Source organism: Monodelphis domestica, chromosome 1, assembly GCF_027887165.1.
Source record: "Monodelphis domestica isolate mMonDom1 chromosome 1, mMonDom1.pri, whole genome shotgun sequence".
Classification (NCBI taxonomy): Eukaryota; Metazoa; Chordata; class Mammalia; order Didelphimorphia; family Didelphidae; genus Monodelphis; species Monodelphis domestica.
Window position 1 is genome coordinate 179,853,940 of NC_077227.1, and position 26,867 is coordinate 179,880,806.

The 26,867-nt window shown below is 34.9% G+C and overlaps 1 long non-coding RNA gene across 1 annotated transcript; it reads left to right on the forward strand.

Annotated features, from left to right (window-relative positions):
- The first annotated feature begins 4,592 nt into the window (after positions 1 to 4,592).
- On the forward strand, positions 4,593 to 24,223 carry LOC103106547 (uncharacterized). Its single transcript, XR_460764.2, has 2 exons — positions 4,593 to 4,734; positions 23,878 to 24,223. It is a non-coding gene; the product is annotated as an uncharacterized LOC103106547 (long non-coding RNA).
- The last annotated feature ends 2,644 nt before the right edge of the window (positions 24,224 to 26,867 follow it).

Sequence of the window (26,867 nt, forward strand, 5' to 3'; positions counted from 1 at the left end):
TGACAAGGTGTGAAATTCCAAACTTTACACAGCTATCATCAGCATAAAGTCTTTCAAAGTGACTTCTGAAGTCTCCCCCCACATCGTTCTGGTGTTAAGGCTTTAGGTTGATAGTCATTGAGTGCAGAACTCCAGGTTCTATAATATTAACCCGATATAGAACTTCCACTCCTCCTTTCTCTCAAGGCAGCCATGATAGGTACTTGAGCTTTTCCATTTCTTGAGGTTTCAATATTATAGACAGCCTGGACTCCTTTTCCTGGCCTGTGGACTCTCTCTATTTTATATTCATGGCAGAATGATGAAGTAGAAAGAGAAATGGGACTAGAAATCTCTAGTCCCATTTCTAATCTCCAGGTTTGACACACTTGCTGCTCATGCAACTCTGGGTAAATAACTTTTTCTCAATCTTGCTTTCCTCATAGGAAAAATGGGAATTTTCCTCTTTATACTATCTCATAGTGTTGTTATGAGAAAATGACTTTGTTAACCTTTATAAAGACCATATAAATGTAACTTATTATTTTTTTTAATTTTAATATTATTTTATTTGGTCGTTTTCATACATTATTCACGGGAAACAAAGATTGTTTTCTTTTCCTCCCCTCCCCTCCCCCCCCCCCCCCCGCCTTTCCCTCTCCCATAGCCGACACATGATTCCACTGGTTATCACATGTGTTCTTGGTTTGAACCAATTTCCATGTTGTTGGAGTTTGCATTATAGTGTTCATTTAGAGTCTCTCCTCAGTCTTATCTCCTCCAACCCTGTAGTCAAGCAGTTGCTTTTCAGCGGTGTTTTTACTCCCACAGTTTATCCTCTGCTTGTGGGTAGTATTTTTTTTTTTAGATCCCTGCAGATTGTTCAGGGATTGCATTGATACTAATGGAGAAGTCCATCACCTTCGATTGTACCACAATGTATCAGTCTCTGTGTATAATGTTTTCCTGGTTCTGCTCCTCTCGCTCTGCATTACTTCCTGGAGGTTGTTCCAGTCTCCATGGAACTTCTCCACTTTATTATTCCTTTTAGCACAATAGTATTCCATCACCAACATATACCACAATTTGTTCAGCCATTCCCCAATTGAAGGGCATCCCCTCATTTTCCAATTTTTGGCCACCACAAAGAGCGCAGCTATGAATATTTTTGTACAAGTCTTTTTGTCCATTATCTCTTTGGGGTACAAGCCCAGCAGTGCTATGGCTGGATCAAAGGGCAGACAGTCTTTTATCGCCCTTTGGGCATAGTTCCAAATTGCCCTCCAGAATGGTTGGATCAGTTCACAACTCCACCAGCAATGAATTAATGTCCCCACTTTGCCACATCCCCTCCAGCATTCATTACTTTGCATAGCTGTCATGTTAGCCAATCTGCTAGGTGTGAGATGATACCTCAGAGTTGTTTTGATTTGCATCTCTCTGATTATAAGAGATGTAGAGCACTTTTTCATGTGCTTATTAATAGTTTTGATTTCTTTGGCTGAGAATTGCCTGTTCATGTCCCTTGCCCATTTGTCATAAATGTAACTTATTAAGAAGGAAGTTAATAAAACTCTTCTGGTAGTTGCCAAATAGTATAACTTTCCATATATGCAAAATATTTGTGAAGTAGAAAATTTAGAAAACACAGCTGTGTCACCAACTACCAACTCCTAGACCTGCAGGATTCTGTATCTAATGTTTATAAGTCCAAAAAGCTTTGACTATCACATGTACTTTTGAAAATGTATATCTTTACTCTTTCTTTTCCACTTCCATTTTCCTATGTCAATCTGCACATTTCCTTCCTCTCTGGCTTCCAATTCCAAGCTATGGACTTTTTTTCATGAAGTTAGAGGGAGAGGTATGTGGAGTGACCCACAGGAGAGAACTGATTTTATTTTCAGTTCAAAATATAGTTTGGGTTGGGAAATAACAAGATAAAGATTACACTTCTTTATTCTAGGTCTTTGGGCAGACAAATGTTAGCACTCTTAACAGTGCAAGGGTGGAATAGACAGTAGATATAAAATTAAATTTATAATCCAGATAAGTCAGTAAATAGGAACTCAGAGTCTGATTGCTTCTTTGTTGGAATCAATCGAGAGAGGAACATATAAAGCTAATAGGGTAGTTTGGGACTCCCATGGATAAGTCCTGTCCTAGACCTTTATATAGATACCTAATGTGGTCTTACAGGCTACAGATAAAATTAGTATCTTCTAACTAAGAGGAAGAAGAGGGGAAAGAGCCCTTGGTTTAATCTTCAACACTAAGAACCCAGTGAAATTGCTTGTTAACTCTGGGAGAGGGGAGGGAAGAGAGGGAAGAGAAAACAATAATGATGTAAGCATGGAAAAATTTTTAAAATAAAATAAAATACATTTAATAATTCATGATTCTTGTCCATATTATTGAACATGGCTTACTGGATTATTGTCATCACTTAGCAAATTAGGAATTCTAATTTAACCCATCAGTATTATATAAACCAATTAAAGTAGTCATCAGAGACTTGGAGCTTATTAGAGACAGAGTGGGATAAGAAAGATTGTAGTGAGGAATGGGATTGGGGCAAGTATATTTAGTGGAGTCGAGTCCAAAATAGTAGTAAAAAATAATAATAGATTCTTTCTTTTGGTAAATATAATTTTAATAGGTCACAGTATTACACCTAGAATCAGGAAGACCTGAGTTCAAATCTTCTTTTAAACACTTAGGCATGGTATGATCCTGAGCAAGTCACAACTTCTCTCTGCCTCAATTTCTTCATTTGTAAAATGGGGATAAAAATAAGATGTAGCTCACTAAGTTATTGAGAGAATCAAATGAAATAGTATATGTTGGAAATTGTTTTGCAAGCCTTAAAGTGCTATATTCATATGTATTTTTAATATTATCAATGATTTCTATGACTTAGACAGTGGACTAAAGTAACTATGTTATCTTTATCTGCCTTTTTGAAAGTTCTGTGATTTCAATAGTATAGGTACTCTCACCATGTGTCCATCTACACCTAACTAGATAATCTTTATATAAGTTGTACTAGCCAGAAATATTCATCAGCTAGTGATTGATATTTCTAATGATGAGCCATTTCAAACTTAGACTGCTCCTTGCATTACAAAGGTACCATAAATCAATTTATATACATATATGTTTACATATATGTATATATAATACAGTATATAATATATAATATAATATATAATAATATAGTTCATCAGTGAACTCACTAAGAAAAAAAATCTCCAGGGACAAATGAATTTACAAGTGAATTTTATCACACATTTAAAGAACGATTAATCCTAATACTGAATAAAAAAGGATCCTATCAAATTCTTATTATGACACAATCCTGGTGCTGATACCTAAGCCAGGAAGAGCAAAAACAGAAAAAGAAAATGACAGACTAATTTCCTTGGTGGATATTGATGCAAAAATCTTAAATAAAGTAGTAGTAAAGAGACTACAATATATCACAAGGATCATACACTATGACCAGATGGGATTTTATTACAGCAATTCAAGACTTGTTTAATATTAGGTAAACTATCAGCCTAATTGATCATGTCAATAAGCAAACTAACAGAAATCACATGATTATCTCAATGGATGCAGAAAAAGCCTCTGACAAAAAACAACACCCATTCATATTAAAAACATTAGATAACAGAGGAATAAATGGACCTTTCCTTAAAATGATAGTTACCCATCTAAAATCATCAGCAAATATCATCTGCAATGAGGATAAGTTGGAAGCCTTCACAATAAGATCAGAGGTGAAGCAAGGATGCCCATTATCACTAATATTATTTAATATTGTACTAAAAGAAGAAAAAGAAGAATTTGAACGAAAGCAGGAAACAAGGAAACTAAATTATCACTTTTTGCAGATGATATAATGGTACATTTAGAGAGCCCTAGAAAATCAACTAAAAAACTAGTTAAAATAATTAATAACTTTAGTAAAGTTGTGGGATACAAAATAAACTAACATAAATCATCATTGTTTCTGTATGTTATCAACAAAATCCACCAGCATGAGATAGAGAAATTTCATTTGAAATAACTTTATATAATATGAAATACGTGGGAATCTATTCAGCAAGACAAACACGGGAATTATATAAACACAATTACAAAATACTTTTCACACCAATTAAGTCAAATCTTAACAATTTGAAAGCTAATATCATAAAGATGACAATTCCTACTAAATTAATATACTTATTTAGTGCTATATCAATCAAATCATAAAAAAACTATTTTATATAATTAGAGAAATAATAACAAAATTCATCTGGAAGAACGAAAGGTCAAGAATATCAAGAGAATTAATGAAAAATTAATTTTGCATACTTTATACTAAATTTATAAGTATTTATTAGTACAGTGAAAGAAAGCAAGAAATAATGTTTCCAGCCTTTCTAACTTAAGGTAAAAAACAGATCCTAGATTCAAGCTTCCATGGCTCCCTCCTCACCACTGGCTGCCAGAGATGGAAAAATAAGATAAGAGCACTCAGAGAAAGAATCAGCTGAAAGAAAGGGAGCCAAACCAGAGACAAAAATAGAAGCAAAGAGAGCTGGTGAACTTACAGTGCTGGCTTTTCAAATCTTCTCAACCCTCTCCCTGATCCTTTTAGATCCTTCAGTTGGGACACAGCTTTCATACATCATATTTCCTGGCATACTGGTCTCCATGGCACTGGGCAGATGAGTGACTCTGTGACTCCTCTGTCCTTCAACTGAGGTGAGTCTTTTCTGGAATTGGACTATTTGGGAGTTCCCTCAGATATTCAATTCACACTGAGGTAATCATCAAAATAATCTGGTATTGCCAATAAATAGAATGACAGATCAGTGGAATAGATTAGGGGTAATTGACTTTAGCAACCTAGTCTTTGATTAATTAAAAGTTCCCAGCTTTTGGGAAAAGAACTCACTATTTGACAAAAACTGTGAGGAAAACTGGAAAATAGTATGGCAGAAACTAAATTTAGTCCAATATTTAGACCATCCCTAACTTATATTCCTATAATACCCTATTCCAAGATAAGGTCAAAATGAGTATATGATTTAGACATAAAGAGTGATACTATAAATAAATTATTAACATATAATAGTTTACTTGCCAGATATATGGAGAAGGGAAGAATTTATGACCAACAAAGAGATAGAATATCAAAATATATAAAACAAATAATGTTGACTTTATTAAATTAAAGAAGTTTCTGTACAAATTTATTGTAACCAAGATTAGAAGGGAAACAATAAACAAGAAAAAATTAGAACAAATTTCTCTGATAAAGGTATCATTTCTCAAATATATAGAGAACCAAGGCAAATTCATAAGAATTCCAGCCATTCCCCAATTGACAAATGATGAAAGGATATGAAAAAGCCATTTTAAGATATAGAAATTAAAGCTATCAATAATCATATGAAAAAATGTTCTAAATCACTGTTCATTAGAAAAATGAAAATTAAAGCAACTCTGAGGTACTACTTCTCAATGATTAGACTAGTCAATATGACAATAAAGGAAAATGATAAATGTTGGAGGGAATGCGGCAAAACTGGGACACTAATGTACTGACACTAATTGTCAAGTTGTTAACTGATCCAACCATTCTGGAGGGCAATTTGGAAATATTCCCAATGGGATCTCCATACCTTTTGATCCAGTAGTCTTGCTACTAGGTTTATATTCCAAAAAGATTTAAAAAAAAAAGTAGAGAGGACCTAGGTATACAAAAGTATTTATAGCAGCTCTTTTTATGGTGCCAAAGAATTGGAAATTATGGGGATTTCCATCAACTGGGGAATGGTTAAACAAACTGTGGTATACATTTGGGATACTATTATCCTATAGGAAATGATGAAGAGGATAATTTCAGAAAGAACTGGAAAGACTTACATGAACTGAAGCAGGAAAATAAGCAGAACCAGGAGAATATTATAGACAATAACATCAGTATTGTGGAATGATCATTTATTAAACACTTAGCTATTGCCAACAATACAATTATCCAAAACTATTCTGAAGGACTTAAGACAAAGAAAGTTATCTACCTCCAGAGAAAGAACTATTGGAGTCAGAATGCAGATCAAGGCAAATGATTGTTCATTTTAGAAATTTCAATATACAAAAGGGATTTTGATGACCTGTCAAGTTCATTAATGGAAAGGACTCCAGTTATAATTATAAGAGTATGAATAACCTGGAGCTCCTTTTTTCTCAAGCTGAGGAAAAGGGATGACAAAGTTGGAAAATGAAAACTCATGCTAGTGTAAGAATGTTAGAAACTTCAATAAGACTCCCTAACAATACCTGGATAGCATAGAAGGAATAAGCCAGAGTCAGGGCCAACTCATTATATTGGTAAACAGTGCGTGTATGTGTGTGTGTGTGCACATGAGCACATATGTAAGTATATGTGTGTATTTCTACCCCTCCCCAAAAGGTAATTTGGTTTTTAATAATGTTTGCTGGTAAGGGATTATTTCATATTTTCTGTGAACTCAGTTATAAAGAAAGAATGAAGAATGGTGCATATTTTGTTAATAATTTATAAAGGAATATTAGAGATTTATTATTATATCCAGAAGTTTCTATAGAAGTAGGCTTTTTTATTTGTTTGTTTTAAATGGTTCAATTTATAGGTTTTAGTCCCAAAGCTCCATTAAAAGTAAACAATTGGCCACTCTTTACTTCTATGGCATACTATCTAATGGTTTTCAATTGTGCTATATATCTTATGCAATATAAAATTGGTCTGGTAATGGAAAAAAAGTAGAAAAAGAAAATGAATGAAAAATGTCTATTGCTTAGTTCATGAAATTCAATTGGATTGCAATGCAGTGAATTATTCCATATGAACATATGTATATCATTGTGCATACGTACAAGTATACATACAAGCAACATATATACACATATATATTTTTAATTTTTTTTGGTAGGAAAAGTAGCAGGCCATAGTGGATAGAGAAGCTTTTCCTGAAGTTAGTAAAAGTTAGTTTCAGGTAACAGCCTCTTATATCTACTAGCTGTGTGATCCTGGGTAAATCACACCTCTTTATATCTTGCTTCCCTAAACTACAAAATGAGGTTGGATTGATGAACTCTAATGCTCCTTTGAGATCTAAACTAAGACTAGGACATGATAGTAATATTCTGAGAGTGGGTGAAAATGGGTGAATAAAGAATGAATGAGTAAATGATGACAAATCATTTATGAAAAAGCTCACTTACTATATTGCAAAGGATAGCGCTGAGTGCTAGAGATTTAAATGTAAAATCATGAATGTCCCTTTTCATAGTGCTTCTACTAGGCTAGATTCCTTATCCCATTGAAAAGTTCCTCTTGAGATCTTCATTTTATAGAGTAGCCCTAGTTCTCTAATTTTCATTTCACTTATGACTCTTCCTCTGTTTTTAGACTCAGGACGTATGCTTGTAGCAAGTACCCTCATCCCCCAATTTTTATCTCACTTTTGTGTATCTTTCCCCATTAGAATATAAGCTCCTGGAGGACAGAGACTAGAATAGAAATTATAAATATGATATAATGGCTATATGATCTTGGGCAAGTCAAAACCTCTTAATGGCTTAAAAGTTGTAAAGAAGGGAAGACAATGAAGGAGAAGGATCTCAGTATTCTTGTCACCATTGGCCACTCGCCACTGCCATCACTGGGCAGGTAAACAAAAGAGTCCTGAAACTGGCAGCATCTTTCAATTCTTTCTTCTAGTCTAGCACCCACATTATAATCTTGGAAATAACAACAACTAGAATTTATATAATCCTATAGCTTTTACAAAGTGATTATAAAATATTATACCATTTTATCTTTAGAGGAACCCTGAGATATAAGTGTGATTGTAATACTCATTGTACATTTGAGGGACCTGAATCATAAAGAGAGTGATTTGCCAGGGTCATGTACTTTATAAATGTCTGTGGCTGGATTTAAACTCAGATTTTCCTGACTCCAGGTCCAGCATTGTATCCACTATGTCACAAAGCTACCTCATAGGAAGCAACCCATGTGGAGATAAAGTTAGGTCATTGTTTATGTAGTGCTACTGCTCTGGCCTCTATCTACAGGAGACCTAGAAAAGAAAGTTCTTGATGCCAAAGTCCTTGACATTTTCACACGGTTCAACATCAAAAGCAAATATGATTATAAATGAAAATGACACTAAAGTAGACATATTAATATCTGATTTTCTGATGTGCCCTAAGGACAGAGACCTTCTTTCTGATTTCTGGCCAGAACATGTATATATTGTCTCTCAATTAGAATATGACCTCCTTATTATCAGATACAGTAATGATGTTTTATTCATATTCCTATCACTTAGCATAGTCTTTTATATATATTAAGTACTTGATAAATACCTAATCACTCATTCATTCATTTACTCACTCACTCTCTCGGTATCCCAAACAACTCTCCAAGTCTATAAGTTGTAGAAAAGAGACTTATATGAATAGGCAAAGAGAATTCCTTATTAGAAATTCCCAACATCAATGAAATTACAGATATAGTTTTTAAAATGTACTATACAAATATAAAATGTATATACATTTATCTATCCTCCTATCTATGTCTATACCTACATTAATGTCAATATCTATCTATCTATCTATCTATCTATCTATCTATCTATCTATCTATCTATCTATCTATCTATCTATCTATCCATGGTCTGTGATATCCAATAGGGACTCTGAATCTATGTTATTGATATGGGCAACTTCCAAATCAGGAAATTCCCCTTTTTATGTAAGTTGATAAATTCACTGAAATGTATAGTCTTAGTAAGTTGACTAAAGTATCAAGAGATTGTTTCCTATAATCACATAGCCAATGTGTATTACAGATCAGACTTAAATTCAAGCTCTGTGGTAAAAAATATTCAATATGCCATATTGCCTTTCCTGCATATGTGATTCAAATAATCAAAAGTTATTAAGCCTCTATTATATGCCAGACACTATAATAAGCACTGGGGATACAAAAGGGCAAAAAGACAGAACCTGCCCTCTCAAGGAGCTTAGAGTAAAATGAGGAGGACAACATGCAACAGATATATGTTATATAAAAGATATATAGATATATAGAGACATATGTGTGTGTGTTTAAGTGTGTTTATATATAGGTCTTAAAAGGCATGGTATTAGATATGTAAAGATGAGATTAACTCTCCCCTGCCCACTTTTAGATTTAATCACCAGAAGTGTATAAACCCCTAATTTATTCTTAAATGGGGGGAAGTCCTCAACCCATGCAGCAAAGTGAGTGACAACTTACAAACAACTGACTGCCCCCTTCCCCCCCCCCCCATGAAGTCCTAAGAAAATTTATAAACTACAATTGGTTCATGTAAAGTGAAGGAAGGCACAGGAAGTGAAGCAAAGAAGGGTCTATAAAATTAGTTGCAACTTCCTGTGAGGAGGAGTTTTTTGCAAGAAGCTTTTTGGAGTTGGAGTTGTTCAAGCTTTTTCAAGCTTGTGAAAGCTAGTGGAGGATCATTTGGTGAGACTGCTCTTTACTTTGGATTGGTGAATAGAAAAAGCTGACCTTCCTTTCCTGACTTCCAGAGAAATTAACACCAGATAGACCTCCTTCTCAGAGGCTGCATGGGTGATACCTAATTTACCTCTGTGCCCTCTGGCTGGGCATCTGGAGCTCTGCCATAGCAAAGCCAGGTGCCAGAGCACATATTTAGCTCATTAAGCTATATTTCTTAATCTAACCTCTTTCTTATTTCTCTACCTTATTCTTTCCCTCTATTTTGTGAATAAAATAACTATAAAGTCATTTTGACTTGAAATATATTATTTTCAGTGACCATGTTCTCATAGATTTATTCCAACCTTTAATTTCTTTAACCCTTAAAGATATTAGGTAATATGTATAGGTATTAGAAGGAATTAGATAAAATGAATGCATCCAGAATAGAAAGAGGGTGAGAGTGTGGATCACATTTGAGAAATTATATAATACTTTCAATGATTCCATATAAAAATACAAGCTTCTGCCACTCTATCTCCCTTAATCTTTTTTTTTTCCTTTAAAATCATTGCTTTCTATCTTAGAATCAATACTGTCAATACTGTGTATTGATTTCAAGGCCGAATAGTGATAAGGTCTAGGCAATTGGAGTTAAATGACTTTCTCAGGGTCACACAGATATGAAGTATCTGAGGCCAGATTTAAATCCATAACCTCCTGTTTCTAGGTGTGCCTGTCAATCCACTGAGCCACCTAGCTACACAACACCTTCCAAGTCTTTTTAACACTCATATTCCTCTAGTGATCATGATACAATATGATGTCAGGTGAATTACAACTGTCAGTCTCCAGGACAAATGGAAGGAAACACAATAGAGGTAAGTAGGCTGCTATATCTGGGGATTTTGAACCACCCTTATGATAATTGGCTGGAGAATTAGACTGGTTCCATACAGATGATAAAGTCTAGTTTATCTCAAGAAGATGTTTATCCTCATAGGCTCTTCTAATAGTAGAAGGCTGTAACCCAGATGAAGTATAGGCACTGATTCTAGACACTAAACAAGGAGATGAAAAATATAAATATATTTACACATTTCTCCTATTGATAGCCCCAAAGTTCAGGATCCTGAGAGAATATTCTACCCCTAAAATATATACACACCCAGAAATAAAAAGTCAAGAGTAGTTTCCTGGATAGAAACTCTTAACAATAAGTCTATACTCCTCTATGGCCAGATACATCACCTGGTTTTGAATTGCAATCTGAAAGTTATCAAACTTTGATGCAAGTATCTGTAAGCATGACCACTCTTTAACCAGCAGTTGTAAGTTCATATTTTGCTTCTTAAAGCCCCTGACTACATGTCCTACCCCAAAGAGGTGTAGCTTAGCTCAGATGAGAATATCGTTGCATTGTTCCTTGCCATGGTGTCGATGTCTTGGTTCAGCTTCATCACCATCTCCAGTTAGGACACTGATAGCTGCAGTGTACATATCTAGTAAGTGAGAAATGGAATAAAAAATATCCACAATAGCAAGCATAGTTAGGAAAAGCTGTGGGATGGTCATATAATGAGACAGTAATAAACAGATGGACAGCCTGAGGACAGTACTGGTATCCTTGAGTTATTAAAAGAACCATGGGAAGCCTTCATAGCATTGGATGGAAGATATGCATTCCTGGCACTTTACAAAGTTTGCTAAGGTTAATGAAGGTGATGGTGATATGGAGATCATCCAACTTAGCTGGATTTGGGGAACTGGAAGAGTTGGCTTGGGTGGCATCTTCAGACTCAAATTTCATATGTACCAACACAACCCTTGAGTTAAACAAGTAGAACTCAAAACTCTTTGTCTAATTCTATTCCCTTTCTGTCCCTTTTTGACCCTTTGTTATAGTCTGAAAAGCAATTGCAAGGCTTTGTAGCTCACTACTCTGCCAAAATTGGCCTGAGAATTTACAATTCCAATTCTACTTTGGTTGCTAAAACTACCTCCCACCACTGAGTTATCAACCAAGTTCCTAGTATTTTATATTGCCTCAAATTGCCCTAATATGCTCTTCCCCTTCCAAAAATGAGAATTTAAACAGCAGCACTGACCCTACCTTGCCATAGTCTTTCCCAGACCTCAACTCTGGACAGGGCAATGAAGCCCAGAACTCTATGAAAGGTTTACACAAAGACATAGAGGAGAATTACATAGAAAGAAATGGAAATGGAGCCATTATGGTTTGTACTAGTGAAGAGAGTATCCACACACATTATATTAATATTCATTTCATGTATCATTGTCTTTTTTACACTATAAACCCAGAGAAAGCATTTGAAAACTCTTGTCCATCTGTCTTTTCTGACACTTGTATTACAAACTTCACCTTTATGTCCTGCAATCTGGATTCCATTCTTACTACTTCACTCGTAATTCCCTAGAGTTTCCAGTATTCTCTTCCTGGACAAATTAAAAGTTTTGTTTAGTATGAATTCTTGGCAGTTTTCAGTCTCGGGTGATAGACAGTGTGGTATTAGGCTTGAAATCAAAAGAGTAGGATCTGAATCACAGTTCCAAAATTCACTAGATCTGTGATCATGAGCCAATCAATTTCATTCCAATGCACTTCACCTCATGTTCTTCATATGCAAAATGAATATAATGATATTTATTCCATACCTCACAGAGCTGTAATGAGAAAATTGTTTCATAAATTTTAAAATACTCTATAAAACTGTTGATATCCTTTGATCCAGAAATAACATCATTGAGCATATATGTCCTGGAGGTCCAGACAGAGACAGAGATCAATAAAAATCAACCTAGTCATAGAAGCACTTATTTTGATAGCAAAGAACTAGAAATCAAATGAATAACAAACAGTCAACTATGAAACATTTATTAAGCTCCTACTATGTCAGCCACTGTGCTAGGGTCTGTATATTAAAAAACAACAACAAAAAAAGAAAAATGTCTTGCCCTCAGAGAGCTTACATTCTAGTAGGGTAAACAACATATAAATATATAGGTAAAAATAAAACATATAGAGAGCAAATACAAAGTAACTGAAGTGATGGACTAACAGTTACAGGAACTATAGAAGGTGCTACCTGAGTTGAAGTCTAAAGGTAACTAGAAATCTCAAAGGTGGCACTGAGTAGAGAGGGTATTCCAAGCATGAGAGACAAATATATGCAAAAGTATGGAGATAGGAAATTAATTGTGCATAAAAAATAGCAAGTAGGACAGTTTGGATGGAACACAGTATATATGAACTGTAATAATTGGAGGGTAACTAGGGGGAAAATTCTATGGGCATATTAATGTAATAGAATATTATTTTGTAATAAATGATGCATATAAATAATTTCAGAGAACTAGAAAAAGAATTGTATGAAATGATGCAGAGCAAAATAAGTAGAAACAAAGGAACAATCTACAAAATTATTTCTAACCATGTATATAAAAAGATCTTTACATAGAAGCAAACCTTTGAATGACTGAAAGATCACTGATAATTCTTCAGAACACACAATGAAGCATAAACCTTCCTCACAGTGGGAAGTTTGGATAGTACTAGGATAGAATACATACAGAGTTAGGAATAGTTACTGCCCAGAGTATCTCCTAATAATTCTTGCTGTTTATATATAAAATAAATATCAGATTGCTTACAGTCTGGGGGTGGTGAGTGGGAGAGGGAGGGTGAGGGGAAGGAAAGTAGTAAGAACAATGATCAAAGAGATCTATAAATTTGAGTTGCTATTTGACTGACCCTGTTGCTTTGATCCTCATCTTATTGTCATTTTCTCCTTCAATGGACTGCTTCTACTTCCAAGAATCCATTGAAGTTTTCCATTTGGACTCCATGCAGGATATCCTCCATGACAGTGATAAGCACTTTTGCTAAGTATACATCTCCCCATGTTACACCTAGCTTGATATTTATAGCAAGAAGATGACTGAACAGTTGTCTCTGTAGCTCCATTTATCACAGTATCTTGTATGACCATAACATTTGTTTCAGAAAATCTGTTGGAGGAAAGTTTTTAAGACTGTATTTTGCTTTACTGAGTCAAATATATGTGAGTGGATGGGTGGGGTGTTGTCTTAAACAAATACAGCAGGATTGTTCATTTTCTGTATCTGTCAGTGAATTTTGTAATTTACTAAATAATAAATAATTAATAAACCCTTAATTCTTTTAGTTTTGTAGAGATTACTTTTTGAATCCCTATTACTTTCTGTTATTTTCATCAATAGTATCTTTTATACAAATTTAAATTATTTTTATAAAAATGAGGAAATATTCATAATGATTAATAGTTACTGATATTCTCCAGATTTTATTGTTGGAACATTCATATGCAATGATTTTTTCATTCTTTTTTTCCAACTTCTCCTTCATAAGGTATATTTTTAGTGTGTTCTAAAATCCTTGCCTTCAGTCTTAGATTTATTACTGTATTGGTTTCAAGGCAGAAGAGCAGTAAGGGCTAGACAATAGGAGTTAAGTGATTTTCCCAGGGTCTTATAGCTAGGAAGTATCTGAAACCAAATTTGAACACAGGATATCCTGTCTCTAGGCATGATTCTCAATACACTGAGTCACTAAGCCGCTATCTCCATGTCTTTTTAAAAGCTGACTTCATTACCTCTGCTTATATACAAACATACTCACACGCACACACACACACATACACACACACACACATATATATGTATACATATGTATACACATATACTTACATTTGCACATATTGTCTCTCCTCATAGAATGTAATCATATTAAGGCCAGGAAATGTTTATTTGTATAAGTAGCACCTAGTATAATGCCTGTCAAATATTAGGTTGTCAAATAGAGGGTTGATTGGTTGATTAAAAGAAAGAAGATTGTAATATATAATAGTATTTCCAACTCCCAGTGGTTTTTGATTCTGTATACAAGAGGGTTTACAGAGCCATTTCTTTATAAAAGTCAGTGATATAGGCAATGTTGGAGACCCAGACATTCATATAATTGACAAGTCTACAATACTGCCCTGATCTAGGTCAGGCTCAAAACATTAGATATCAAATATGTACAGCCTGTAATATTTATTGGGAAAAGACTAGGGAAATGAAAAACCAGGGGATAAGGAAAGTTTGTAGCAGGGTATGGGGGAGTTGAAGGGAGAGAGGGAATATTGCTACTGGGGAAAATGAGAGATGCCCCCTGCCAAGAGGAAGCAGCAAGGGTCCTATAAGGACTGTTTGTCGTCAAATGACTGAACTGATGTTCAGCTCCCTCTATGCCCCAGAAAAGATAGTCCACTTATCTGACTGCGAATTCAAATAAGATAAAGTTTAATAACCAGTTTGAATTTTAGAGGTATCAGGAAAGAGGGGCAAGGGATGTCCCTGAATAAGGTTGGAGCCTTCCTCAGCTTTGGAGCTAAGGCCGGGCCTCACAGGCTAGTGGAGGGTTTCTCCCTCTCTCGTCCTATGCACTAGTTTTGTCAATTTTAGAATCTTAACAGTAGTCAGAAAACAATAAGAACGATTCTGACCTTCAGAGCTGATTGGGCTGGTATCTTCAGGCTGAACAAAATATTGGCATCACTCTCCAGAGACTGTGAAGAACAACCTCCTCACACTCCCCACTCCAGGAAGGAAGTAAAGCCCAGCAGGAAGGAAGTGCTAGTCACAAGACCCAACTGCCACTCCCAGTTGCCCTTTCCCCCACCAACTGTCAGTTATGTTTCCTTTCCACAAGCCTAATATCATAGCTCATGAAAAGCTGAGACTGCCTCATGGAAATTAGCATTTGGATGCTCTTCCAGTCCTTACAAGACAGTTTTCTCAATTCTTGATACTCTTGAACTTTTGTTCTTCCAGATGAATTTTGTTATTATTTTTGTAGCCCTATAAAATAATACATAATTCTGTATCTAGCTCTATAAAATAATTATTTAAAAAGTAGCTGGGCAAACTAAAAATGTTTTTAGCAGAAAATAGGCATGGACCAACATCTTACACTGTATTTCAAAATAAAGTCAAAATGGGTGAATGGTTTAGGCATAAAAGGTAATATCATAAATAAATTAAGGAGCATATACCTGTAAGTTATTCTTTAAATTTTATTTGATCAAATTCAGACATTATTCCTTGGTTACAAAAATTATATTGTATTCCTCCCTCCCCTCTCCCCACCCTTCCCATTGTGGACATGCAATTCTACTGGGTTTTATATGTGTCCTTGATCAGAACCTATTTCCATACTGTTGATGTTTGCACTAGGATGTTCCTTTAGTGTCTATATCCCCAATCATATCCCCCTCGATCCATGTAATCAAGCAGTTGTTTTTCTTAGGTATTTCTGCTCCCAAAGTTTTTCCTCTGAATGTTGATAGTGTTCTTTCTCATAGATCTCTCCGGGTTGTTCAGGATCACTGCATTGCCACTAATGGAGAAGTCCATTATATTTGATTGTACCACAGTGTATCAGTCTCTGTGTACAATGTTCTCCTGGCTCTGCTCCTTTCACTCTGCATCAATACCTGGAGGTCATTCCAGTTCCTATGGAATTCCTCCACTTTATTATTCCTTTGAGCCCAATAATATTCCTCACCAACATATACCACAGTTTGTTCAGCCATTCCTCAATTTGAGGGCATCCCCTCATTTCCAATATTTTACCACCACAAAGAGCACAGCTATGAATATTTTTGTACATGTCTTTTTCCTTATTATCTCTTTGGGGAACAAAAACCTGTCAGTGCTATGGCTGGATCAAAGGACAGACAGTCTTTTATCACCCTTTGGGCATAGTTCCAAATTGCCCTCCAGAATGGTTGGATCAATTCACAACTCCACCAGCAATGAATTAATGTCCAGACTATGCCACATCCCCTCCAGCATTCATCACTTTCTGTTGGTGTCATGTTAGCCAACCTGCTCGGTGTGCGGTGATACCTCAGAGTTGTTTTGGTTTGCATCTCTCTGATTATAAGAGATTTAGAACACTCTTTCATGTGCTTATTAATAGTTTTGATTTCTTTGACTGAAAATTGCCTATTCATGTCCCTTGTCCATTTATCAATTAGAGAATGGCGTGATTTTTTGTACATACACCTGTAAGTTCTAAAGGAAAGAGTTTATGACTAAACAAGAGATAGAGATGTTCAAGGGAATTAAAATGGATATTTTAATTATACATAGCTAAAAAGATTTTGCACAAACAAAAGCAATGCAGGAAAAATTGAAAGGAAAGGAGGAAATTGGGGGAGGAGGGATTACAGTTATCCTCTGATTTCCCAGCAATTTTTGTCAAATAGAGTGTTTGTGCCCCAAAAGTATGGATATTTGGGTTCCTAAAACTCTATATCTTTAATTTCTTTTTCTTGTTTTATAGTTATTTTATATAAGAAATTTAATAAGAGTGGTACATTCTTAATTCATACCTGATCTTATTGGGGAGGGTTCTAAATTATCCTCATTATAGATAATTCTTGCTCTTCATTTTAAGGAGATAATACTCATCATTTTAAGGAAAGTTCCATTCATTTCTATACTTCCTTTCTAGGTTTTTAAAAATAGGAATGATTTTTATATTTCACCAAAAACTTTCTCTACATCGACTGAGATAATCTTATAATTGTTTGCTAATATTGTTGATAAAGTCAATTATGATGATAATTTTTCTAATATTGAAATAACCCTGTATTACTCACAAAAATCCCACCTGGTCATAGTGTATGATCTTTCTGATGTATTGCTGTAATCTCCTTGCTAGTATATTTCTTAAAGTTTGTATCAATATTCATTAAGGAAATTGGACTATCATTTTCTTCTCTGTTTTTGCTCTTTCTAATTTAGGTATCAAAACCATATTCATGTCATAAAAGTAATTTAGTATGGTTCTTTTATTTTTTAAATAGTTTATAAAGTACTAGACTTAAGTTTTCCTTAAATATTTTGTGGAATTCACTTGTAAATCCATCTGACCTTGGAGATCTTTCCCTAAAGAAACCATTTATGGCTTATTGAATTTCTTTTTCTGACATATGGTTATTAAGTATTTTATTTCTTCTTCTGTTGTTCTGGATAATTTATATGAATTTTTTTTTTGGTAAATAGTAGTTTATTTCACTTAGATTGTCAGTTTTGCTTAGCTATAATTAGGCAAAATAGATTCTAATAATTGCTTTAATTTCTTCCTCATTGGCAGTAAATTGTTCCTTTCCTTTTTTGACCCTGATAATTTTCTTTTGTTCTTTCTTTTTATCAAACAAAATTTAATAATGGATTTTCTATTTTATTTTCTCATAAAAACCAACTCCTAGTTTTATTTGTGAATTCAGTAGCTACTTTATTTTCAGTTTTATTCATCTCTCCTTTGATTTTCAGGATGTAGGTTTATGTGTTTATTTGTAGATTTTTAATTTGTTCTTTTCCTAGTATTTTTTTTTAAGTTCTATGCCCAATTTGTACATCTCTTTTTTTCTTCTTTTTACTGATTATGTATTTATTTCCTCTATGTATTGCACAAACTTTGATATATCATCACATCATTTTTATTATCTTTAGTGATATTATTGCTGTTACTCTTGCTTATTTTTTAACTCCTTCCCTCTTTGATATTAGATTTTTAGTTTTCAATTAATCTTTAATCTAATTTTTAAAACTTTATTGAATATATTTTTATTTTATCTGGAAACAATGTATATAATATTACTGCTTCTCTGCAATGGTTTGTGAAATTTTTATGCCCTAATATAGGGTTATTTTTTGTGAAGGTGCCATGTACAGCTGAGAAAAAGTGTAATCTTTTCAATACTCATTCAATTTTCTCTAGAAGTATATCATATCTAACCTTTCTAAAATTCTATTAATCCCTTTAACTTTCTTTTTATTTATTTTTAAGATGAAATTTACCTAGCCTCTGAGAGGGAAAAGTTGAGGCATCTCACTAATATAGTTTTATTATTTCCCCTGTAACTCATTTAACTTTTACTTTCAGAATTTGTATGTTACACAATTTGGTGTGTATATTTTTAGTATTGATATTACTTCATTGTCTATGGTACCTTGTAGTTTCTCTGCTTAGTTTTTAAAAATAGGCTTAATTTTGCTTTGCTTTGCCTGAGATCATGATTGCTACATCTCATATTTTTACCTTAGCTAAAGCATAATAGATTCTGCTCTAGCCTCCAATTCTGTGTCTTGTAAGCAACATATTGGATTCTAGTTTCTAACCCATTCTGTTAACTGTTTCCGTTTAATGGGTGAATTTATCCCATTCATATTCATAGTTATTATTATTAACTGTGCATTTCCCCTATCTAATTTTTTTCTACTTCTCTCTCTCTCTCCCTCTCCTTCTCCCTGTCCCTGTCCCTGTCCCTATCCCTGTCCCCTCTCCACCTCCCTCTCTCCACCTCTCTCTCCCTGTTGCTCCTCAAATGGTGTATTTGCTTCTGACAGCTGCTTTCCTTAATCCAAAAATGGGACTATATTTGCTGTACTCGGACACCAACATCATTATCAAAATTCATTTCCAGGGTCTTTTAATATCTTCTTTTCTGTTCCACAGACACAAAATCAATCATTTTCTCTTCTTTGTACACACTATACTAGTCTTACTTTTGTACATGCTCCCATTTTATTCCCTAAACATTCTGTTCTCTTATGAATTAGAGCAATTTTTACCACCATCACTGGGGGATGGGGGGCTTGTTTAATCTGTCTATACCAAGCCTTGTGATAGTTAATGTTCATAAATCATTCTGGTAGGCCCATTTAGCCCAGGCAGCAATCAGTGACAACACATACCGTTTAAGGAAGACACCCAGGGTTTACTTCACTAATGCCCGGGCCATGAACCTAATCATTTCTCATCCTATTGCTCTCCTAAACTTAATAGTATCCTAAAACTCATCATTTTATAAGATGCCATCATTTCTGAAACTCATATCTTCTTAGTACTTCCTGCCCCAGGGACCCTTCCTCTCTCTGGTTGAAGAGAGTGGTAAGTAAACATAAAAGAACTCCTCCAAATTTTCTACATTTGGAGGATGGCCAGACCAATCACCAACTCATTTCCCATTCTGACAGTAGTACTATGTCATTCTCCAGTGATAGGTACTTTCCTTCTTCTCTCTGCCAGGTTTTCATATATTGTCTTTCTCATTGCAATTATCAGCTTCTTGAAGGCAAGAAAATTTTCATGCATTTATTTTGAATCCCAAGTACCTAGCACAGCACCTGACACATAAGAGAGACTTTAAAATGCTTATTGACTGATTATAAGAAATATTCTGCACTCCTCAACTCTGTTTTCCTTGAATCTCCAGTTTTAATAGCAAATGCTAGGATTCTAATTTTTTTTTACAAATAAGGAAACTGATGCTCCAAGACATTGTGTCTTGTCTATAGTTAGACCATAGTAAGCAATAGACTCAGTATTTGAACTTGGCTCTCCTGACTCTTAACTGCAGGGCTTTTACCATGATGCTAGCTAAGCAGAGCTCAGGGAAAAACCCTATTCTTCTGTCTTCAGAAGACACACTACATCCTCGGCAAAACAAACTGTAACTTACTAGTGCTTTCTTTTTCATATTATTTTCTGTTTCTATGCATCACTACATATTTATGGGCATTTGAGAGCCTGTGTATTCTCATGAAATCATCATCTTTCACTGCTGACTTAAAAGGAGAGGGGAAAAAAATAATCAGGGAGGGTGGAGTTGCCTGAGTGACTCAAGGGCATGATGGAGTCATTTATTACTCTATGCATGACTCCTGGTGTGAGTGTTTAAATGATCATTTGGTTTTTGGTGTCCAACAATTGGTTTTCAGATCTGACTCTATCCGTATATGTTCCTACAGGGAATTATGTATGGCTTGTTGATTGCATTCAACAGCAGGGAAGGCAGAAGTGATCTGTTTTGCCCTAGCTGAGTATCATTGCCACCAGCAAGAATTTCTCTAAGAGCTTTCAAGGGACAGTCTGACAGCCAAAAGGCAAAAACAGAACAAAATGATGATATAAAATCAGAGCAAACCCAATTAAACTGGGTTTGTTAGTGGTGGTAATGTGTTAGCCATGTGGGTTTATAGTGGGGGCTGACCTAGAAAATCAGAAAAGCCCACGATGGTTAAGAGACTCAATCACATGGCTCCATATGGTTGAAGGTGTTTAATATTCTATTTAAAATCACCCAATTCAGGATGGTTGTAAAAATTCATCCTTCTGCTCATGGTGAGATCCATCTGGTGACTAACACTTACCATAGAGTTTAGATGACACAGCACTCAGTGCTCTCTGATGACAGCCTCCTAATGCAGAAAAAGAAAACAAGCATTTTCTCAGTAAAAATCACCAATGGCCCCATAGATAATTTATCACCATCCATTTCCATTAGAAAGGAAAGTTAAATCCATCTCTAAAATCTAATCAGGAGATAGAATTCGCAATATGCCAGCAGGAGAGGGCTGGGAGGTGGAAGGAGGGGGTTTAGTAGTGATGGGGGGAGCTGTCATTCTAGCTCAAGTAGATTCTATTAGAGATGCATGATGTTCCCTGATCAGACTGCTCACAGAAGGCTGCATGATTTCCCCAACAACATCCAGAAGAAGCAATGAGCTTTACTAAATCAACAACACTCCCCGAAAGCAGGCACAAAATGTATTTATGAAGCTGCCTATTTGAGATCTTTCCACTACCCTGGTACATCCAAATGGATGCAGTTCTCACATTGTTCCTTTCCATTCAATCCAATTCTGCCCAATTCAACTCAATTCAAACACAGGGTTTTGAATGGATAACAGTCTGCAGAACACTATGCTAGGCACTAGGGGACAGAAGCAGTGCAAAGGTTAGCTAGAAAGGGAACTTGGAGAGAAAACAGAATACAGTTGGACAGAATACAAGCATATCAACCCAATGCATGTTTATTAAGTATCTACCATGTGTAAGACATTGTGTTGGACACAAATTACCTCATGAAGCTACATTCTATTCTGTTGGAGAAGAACATTATAGAATAAATGAATGAGAGGGGTCTGAATAAAGCTGTATGAGAAATCTGGGTGGAGGGGGGAAAGGATCATTATTAATGGGAGGAATCACACTTGGGGTGGCATCTAAATTAGGGTTTAAGGGTGGGTAGCATTTCAACAAGAAGAAGCAGGGAGTGTAGTCTAGGCATACTCATCAATGTATTCAGAGGCACAGGCTGAGTCAAGAAAGGGTGGTGGTGAGGTGCAATGAGCTTAATATACTTGCACTGACCACATTTTAGTTTCCTACAATGGATCCAATAAAAAAAATTCAACAGAATTATTCCTTCTTAAGTTGATTTCTGATAAAGTACTCACTTATTTGAAATGGGTCCGAGTATAAGCATGTAATTATAATTGAGACTATAAGGCCAATGGACAGTCCATCACTAAGCACACACACACACACACACACACACACATTAATTGACTAAGAAACAAATGGCAGCATTTTATATTTCACTTTTCTGTTATTTTCATTTTTATTTTAAAATTAAGATAATGCTAAATAGTCATTCTAGGTATCTAGAATAGAGCTAATCTATTTTTAAGGTTTCTCTAAAACGATAGAATGTAAGAGCTAGACAATTCCTCATAGCACCTTTAGTCCAACCTTTTCATTTCCTAGGCAAGGCACAAAGTGGTGAAATCACTTGGCCAAGGTCACACAGCTAATTGTTGGCCAAGTGAGAATTTGAATCTAGGTCATTATTTGATCTACTGCCCAAAATAGAAGAACATACTTCCAAAGGTACTATCATTTTGTTCCATGTCTAGTGAATAGAACACTGAACTTGGATTTTGGAAAGACCCAGAATGGAATTCTGTCTCATACTATTAGCTGTGTGACTCTCGGTAAGTGACTTAAATTCTTTGGGTCTCAATTTCCCTATCTGTAAAATGAAGGAATGAACTTGATGACCTCTAAAGTACCTTTCAGCTCTAAATCCATGATTCATGATTCAGGAAGCAATAACATAACCATGATCACATGAAAAGAAAACATTTAAGAATCACCTTATATACTTATATGCCTGGAGTTTGAGTCTGCATAATCTTTTAGCTCTGGAGAGTTATCCTGGTCTCCTCTCTGGAATAAATGTATGTATGTGTCTGTGTGTATGTGTGGAAGGGGCAAGCAGAAGGCAGGTATGGATAATGAATGAGGCTGAAGAAGAACATTTTAAATGGCCAAAAGCCCCAGAGAGGGGGCATGGTTTTGGCCTCCTGTCATGTTGCCATCTTTATGCCTTAGATGAAAATTTCATTTAATTCTACAAGTGTTTAGAATCCCTCACTTCCCTCAAAGTTCAACTCAGACACATCTCTTTGGACATAATCTAAGTGAGGATTTGTGTTGCTTAATGATATTTGTTATGATGGTTTTTTTTTTCCAATAAGGGAGAGAGTAGGAAATTAAGATAAATGATTGATTATTAAATGAAAAAAGTAATTTTCAATAAACCAAATTCACATATTGAGTCCTACATGAGACCATTTCAAATTTTCTTTGACCTAAACATTTCTTCTCCAAATTGTTCTATATTTCTCTCATATGTATTTTGTATATCCTTGAAAGAGTACATATTGTTTGAAACAAACAAAAACAATTAACACCACAACACAAACAAACCCAAAACTAAACTCTTTGGGGGAGGGTGTTTCATTTCTAACTTTCTGTCCCTAGTACTTAGAAGAGTTCCTAGTATACAATCAGACAAAAAATATGATTATTAATTGATTAAAAATGGGAGAACACCTTAACCTCTATAATTGTTTCTCTTTGTTCTTTTATAATATGAAAGAATGAGATTAAATAACTTCTAAGGTTTCTTTTGGGATAGAAATTTGATGATTCTGTGGATCTAAATCAGTAAATCTCTCTAGCTAGGTGGTCCAGCTGCTACAGTGCTGGGCTTGGAGGCAGGAAGATCTGAATTCAAATCCAACCTCAAACATTTACTAGTTAGGTAACCACTGGAGAATCACTTAACCTCAATTGCCTCAGTTGTAAATTGGGGATAATAATATTTATCTCCCAAAGCTATTGTTGGGATCAAATGAGGTAATATTTGTAAATAATGTTTAGTACAGTGCATGACACATAATAGGCACTTAATAAATGCTTATTACCCTAATCTCTTACATTCTTTTTGGATGGTTCCAAAAGGACTTAATTGGGAGGAGGAGAAGGAGGAGGGGGAGACCTCTTTCCCAAGTGTTTTTTAAGCTCTCTCTTTCCTCAGATGTTTGAGTCTGTAAAATTGTTTTATGCTAAGATATTGGAAATTAATACTAGAAGTTGAACAAAAGGATTTACTTTGTTTCAGCAGGAATTCAAAGTGGATATGAAGCTGCAATCCCCATGTTCCCTGGGTGCTCTACTGGCCATGAATTACAGTGACGAGTGACTCACTCATAATCTATCCATTCATGCCTCAGCCAACAACTTGATTTGTCAAGAGAATAGCCCTGCAAGCTGCCAATAGAATTGATGTCCATTGAAGAAGTATAATTAAACCCTCAGTGAGCTAATTTATTTTTCTTTTATAACAACTTTAGGTATATGAACACAAAATATGAGACACTGATAAGGCAGTAAGATTCTTTGCCCTTTCTAAATTTGTAGCTAATCTTTTACCTTCTTTTAAAATCATATAAACATTTTTCAAAAACCTGTATCCTGCCTTCCGCCAAATATGTTCTACTTATATGGTACGTGTGTTTGCACTAGCTAAGCAATATTGAGCTATTTCTAGGTATAATATTTCCTTACAAATTAACTCCTGAGGAGGTTTTGTGCTACATTCATGGATTATGTTGTTTGAGTTTATTATATTCTTTTATCATGAGATAATTTTCTCTCTCAGAACAGAGAAATTGATTTTGAGTCACCATATCATTCATAGGCAGCAGGACACTGGAGAAAAGGCATTTGTACATTTGGATGATTGGTTAGATACTTAGCATTTCAATGGGAATGAGTAATAATTTAAGTAGTTGAATCCTCATTGTTTATAGCTTAAAACTGGTATTCTAGCTGGTGATATCTAGGGAGAAGCTTAATTACAATCCTTGAACAGATTTGTTAATTCATCAAGGTAGATACTTTCTCTTCTGATGCAAATCTCAGTTTCTGGGACTCTATAACTTCTGATACAGGCAATTCTGAGAAACTAACTAAACTTGGGAAATATTGTCAAGGACAGAGTTGCCACTGACATTTTGACTCATAGTTACAATTGTCCAAGCCTTTTACATTCTCCAAGACTAAGACATTATGAAGTTTCCAACTAGCACACACCATTTCTTTAGGTATGGATAGTTGTTTGGTTGGTTATTATCCTTCATACTCAAGGAAGACCAAATGACCTTGCTAAGGTGATGTCTTTGGACTTGAGCATAAATTCAGTTTAACTGAGGCTGAGTTGAACAAAGTCATTAGCCTCATTCTTCCTTCCAGAGTCATCAAAGTCAAGTGTCAAGATGATAGTAAAGATGACTGGTGATGGTTTGGATGCAGTGTAAGATCTTGGCATTTTTCTGGGAAGCAGAAATTTTATTTAATTAGTTAATTTGGAATATTTTTCCATGGTTATAAGATTCATGTTCTTTCCCTCCCCTCCCTTTCCCCCCTCCTGTAGTTGACTCACAGATCCATTGGGTTTTACATATGTCATTGATCAAGACCTATTTCCATATTACTGATATTTGTAGTAGGGTGATCTTTTAGAGCCTATCATTGTATTGCTGCTAGTAGAAAAGTCCATTCCATTGGATTGTACCACAGTGTATCAGTCTCTGTGTACAATGTTCTCCTGGTTCTGCTCATTTCACTCTGCATCAGTTCCTGGAGGTCTTTCCAGTTCACATGGAATTCCTCCAGTTTATTATTCCTTTGAGCACAATAGTATCCCATAACCAACAGATACCATAATTGCTTTAGACATTCCCCAATTGAAGGGCATCCCCTCATTTTCTAATTTTTTGCCACCACAAAGAGTGGGACTATTAATATTCTTGTACAGGTATTTTTCCTTATTATCTCTTTGGGGTACAAACCCAGCAGTGCTGGAAGGTCAGACAGTCTTTTAGCAAATTTGGCTATAGTTCCAAATTGCCCTCCAGAAAAGTTGGATCAATTCACAACTCTACCAACAATGCATTAATGTACCAATTTTGCCACATCCCCTCTAACATTCATTACTTTCCATTGCTGTCATGTTAGCCAATGTGCTAGGTATGAGGTAATACCTCAGAGTTGTTTTTACTTGCATTTCTCTAATTATAAGAGATTTAGAACACTTTTTTCATGTGCTTATTAATAGTTTTGATTTCTTTATCTGAAAATTTCCTATTCATGTCCTTTGTCCATTTGTCAATTAGGGAATGGATTGATTTTTTTGTACAATTGATTTAGCTCCTTATAAATTTGAGTAATTAGACTTTTTGTCAGAGGTTTTTGTTATAAATATTTTCCCCCGATTTGTTGCTTCCCTTCCATTTTTGGTTGCATTGGTTCTGTTTTTTCAAAACCTTTTTTATTTAATGTAATCAAAAGTATTTATTTTATATTTTGTAATATTTTCTAACACTTGCTGAGTCTTAAAAATCTTTCCTTTTCCAAAGATCTGACAAGTATACTATTATGTGTTCACCTATTTTCTTATAGTTTCCTTCTTTATATTTGTCATTCATCCATTTTGATTTTATCTTGGTGTAGGATGTGAGATGTTGATCTAAACCTAATCTTTCCCATATTCTTTTCAAATTTTCCCAGCATTATTTTTGTCAATAGTAGACATTTGTCCCAAAAGCTGCGATCTTTGGATTTATTATAGATTGTCTTGCTGAGGTTACATACCTCAAGTCTATTCCACTGATCCTCCCACCTGTATCTTAGTACTTTATCGTTTTGATGACTATTGCTTTATAGTACAGTTTAATATCTGGTACTGCTAGGCTGCCTTCCTTAACATTTTTTTTAATTAATTCCCTTGATATTCTTCATTTTTTGTCCTTCCAAATGAACTTTGTTATTTTTTTTCCTAATAAAAGTTTCTTGGTAGTTCAATGGGTATGGAACTAAATAAGTAAATAAGTTTGGGTAGGATTGTCATTTTTATTATGTTAGCTTGTCCTACCCATGAGTAATTAATGTTTTTCCAATTATTTGGACCTAGTTTTGATTGTCTGAAAAGTGTTTTGTGGTTGTGTTCATATAGTTCCTGTGTTTGTCTTGGCAGATATAGTAATAAATATTTTATTTTTTCTTAATGTGGTTTTTAATGGAATTTCTCTTTCTAACTCTTGCTGCTGAGAT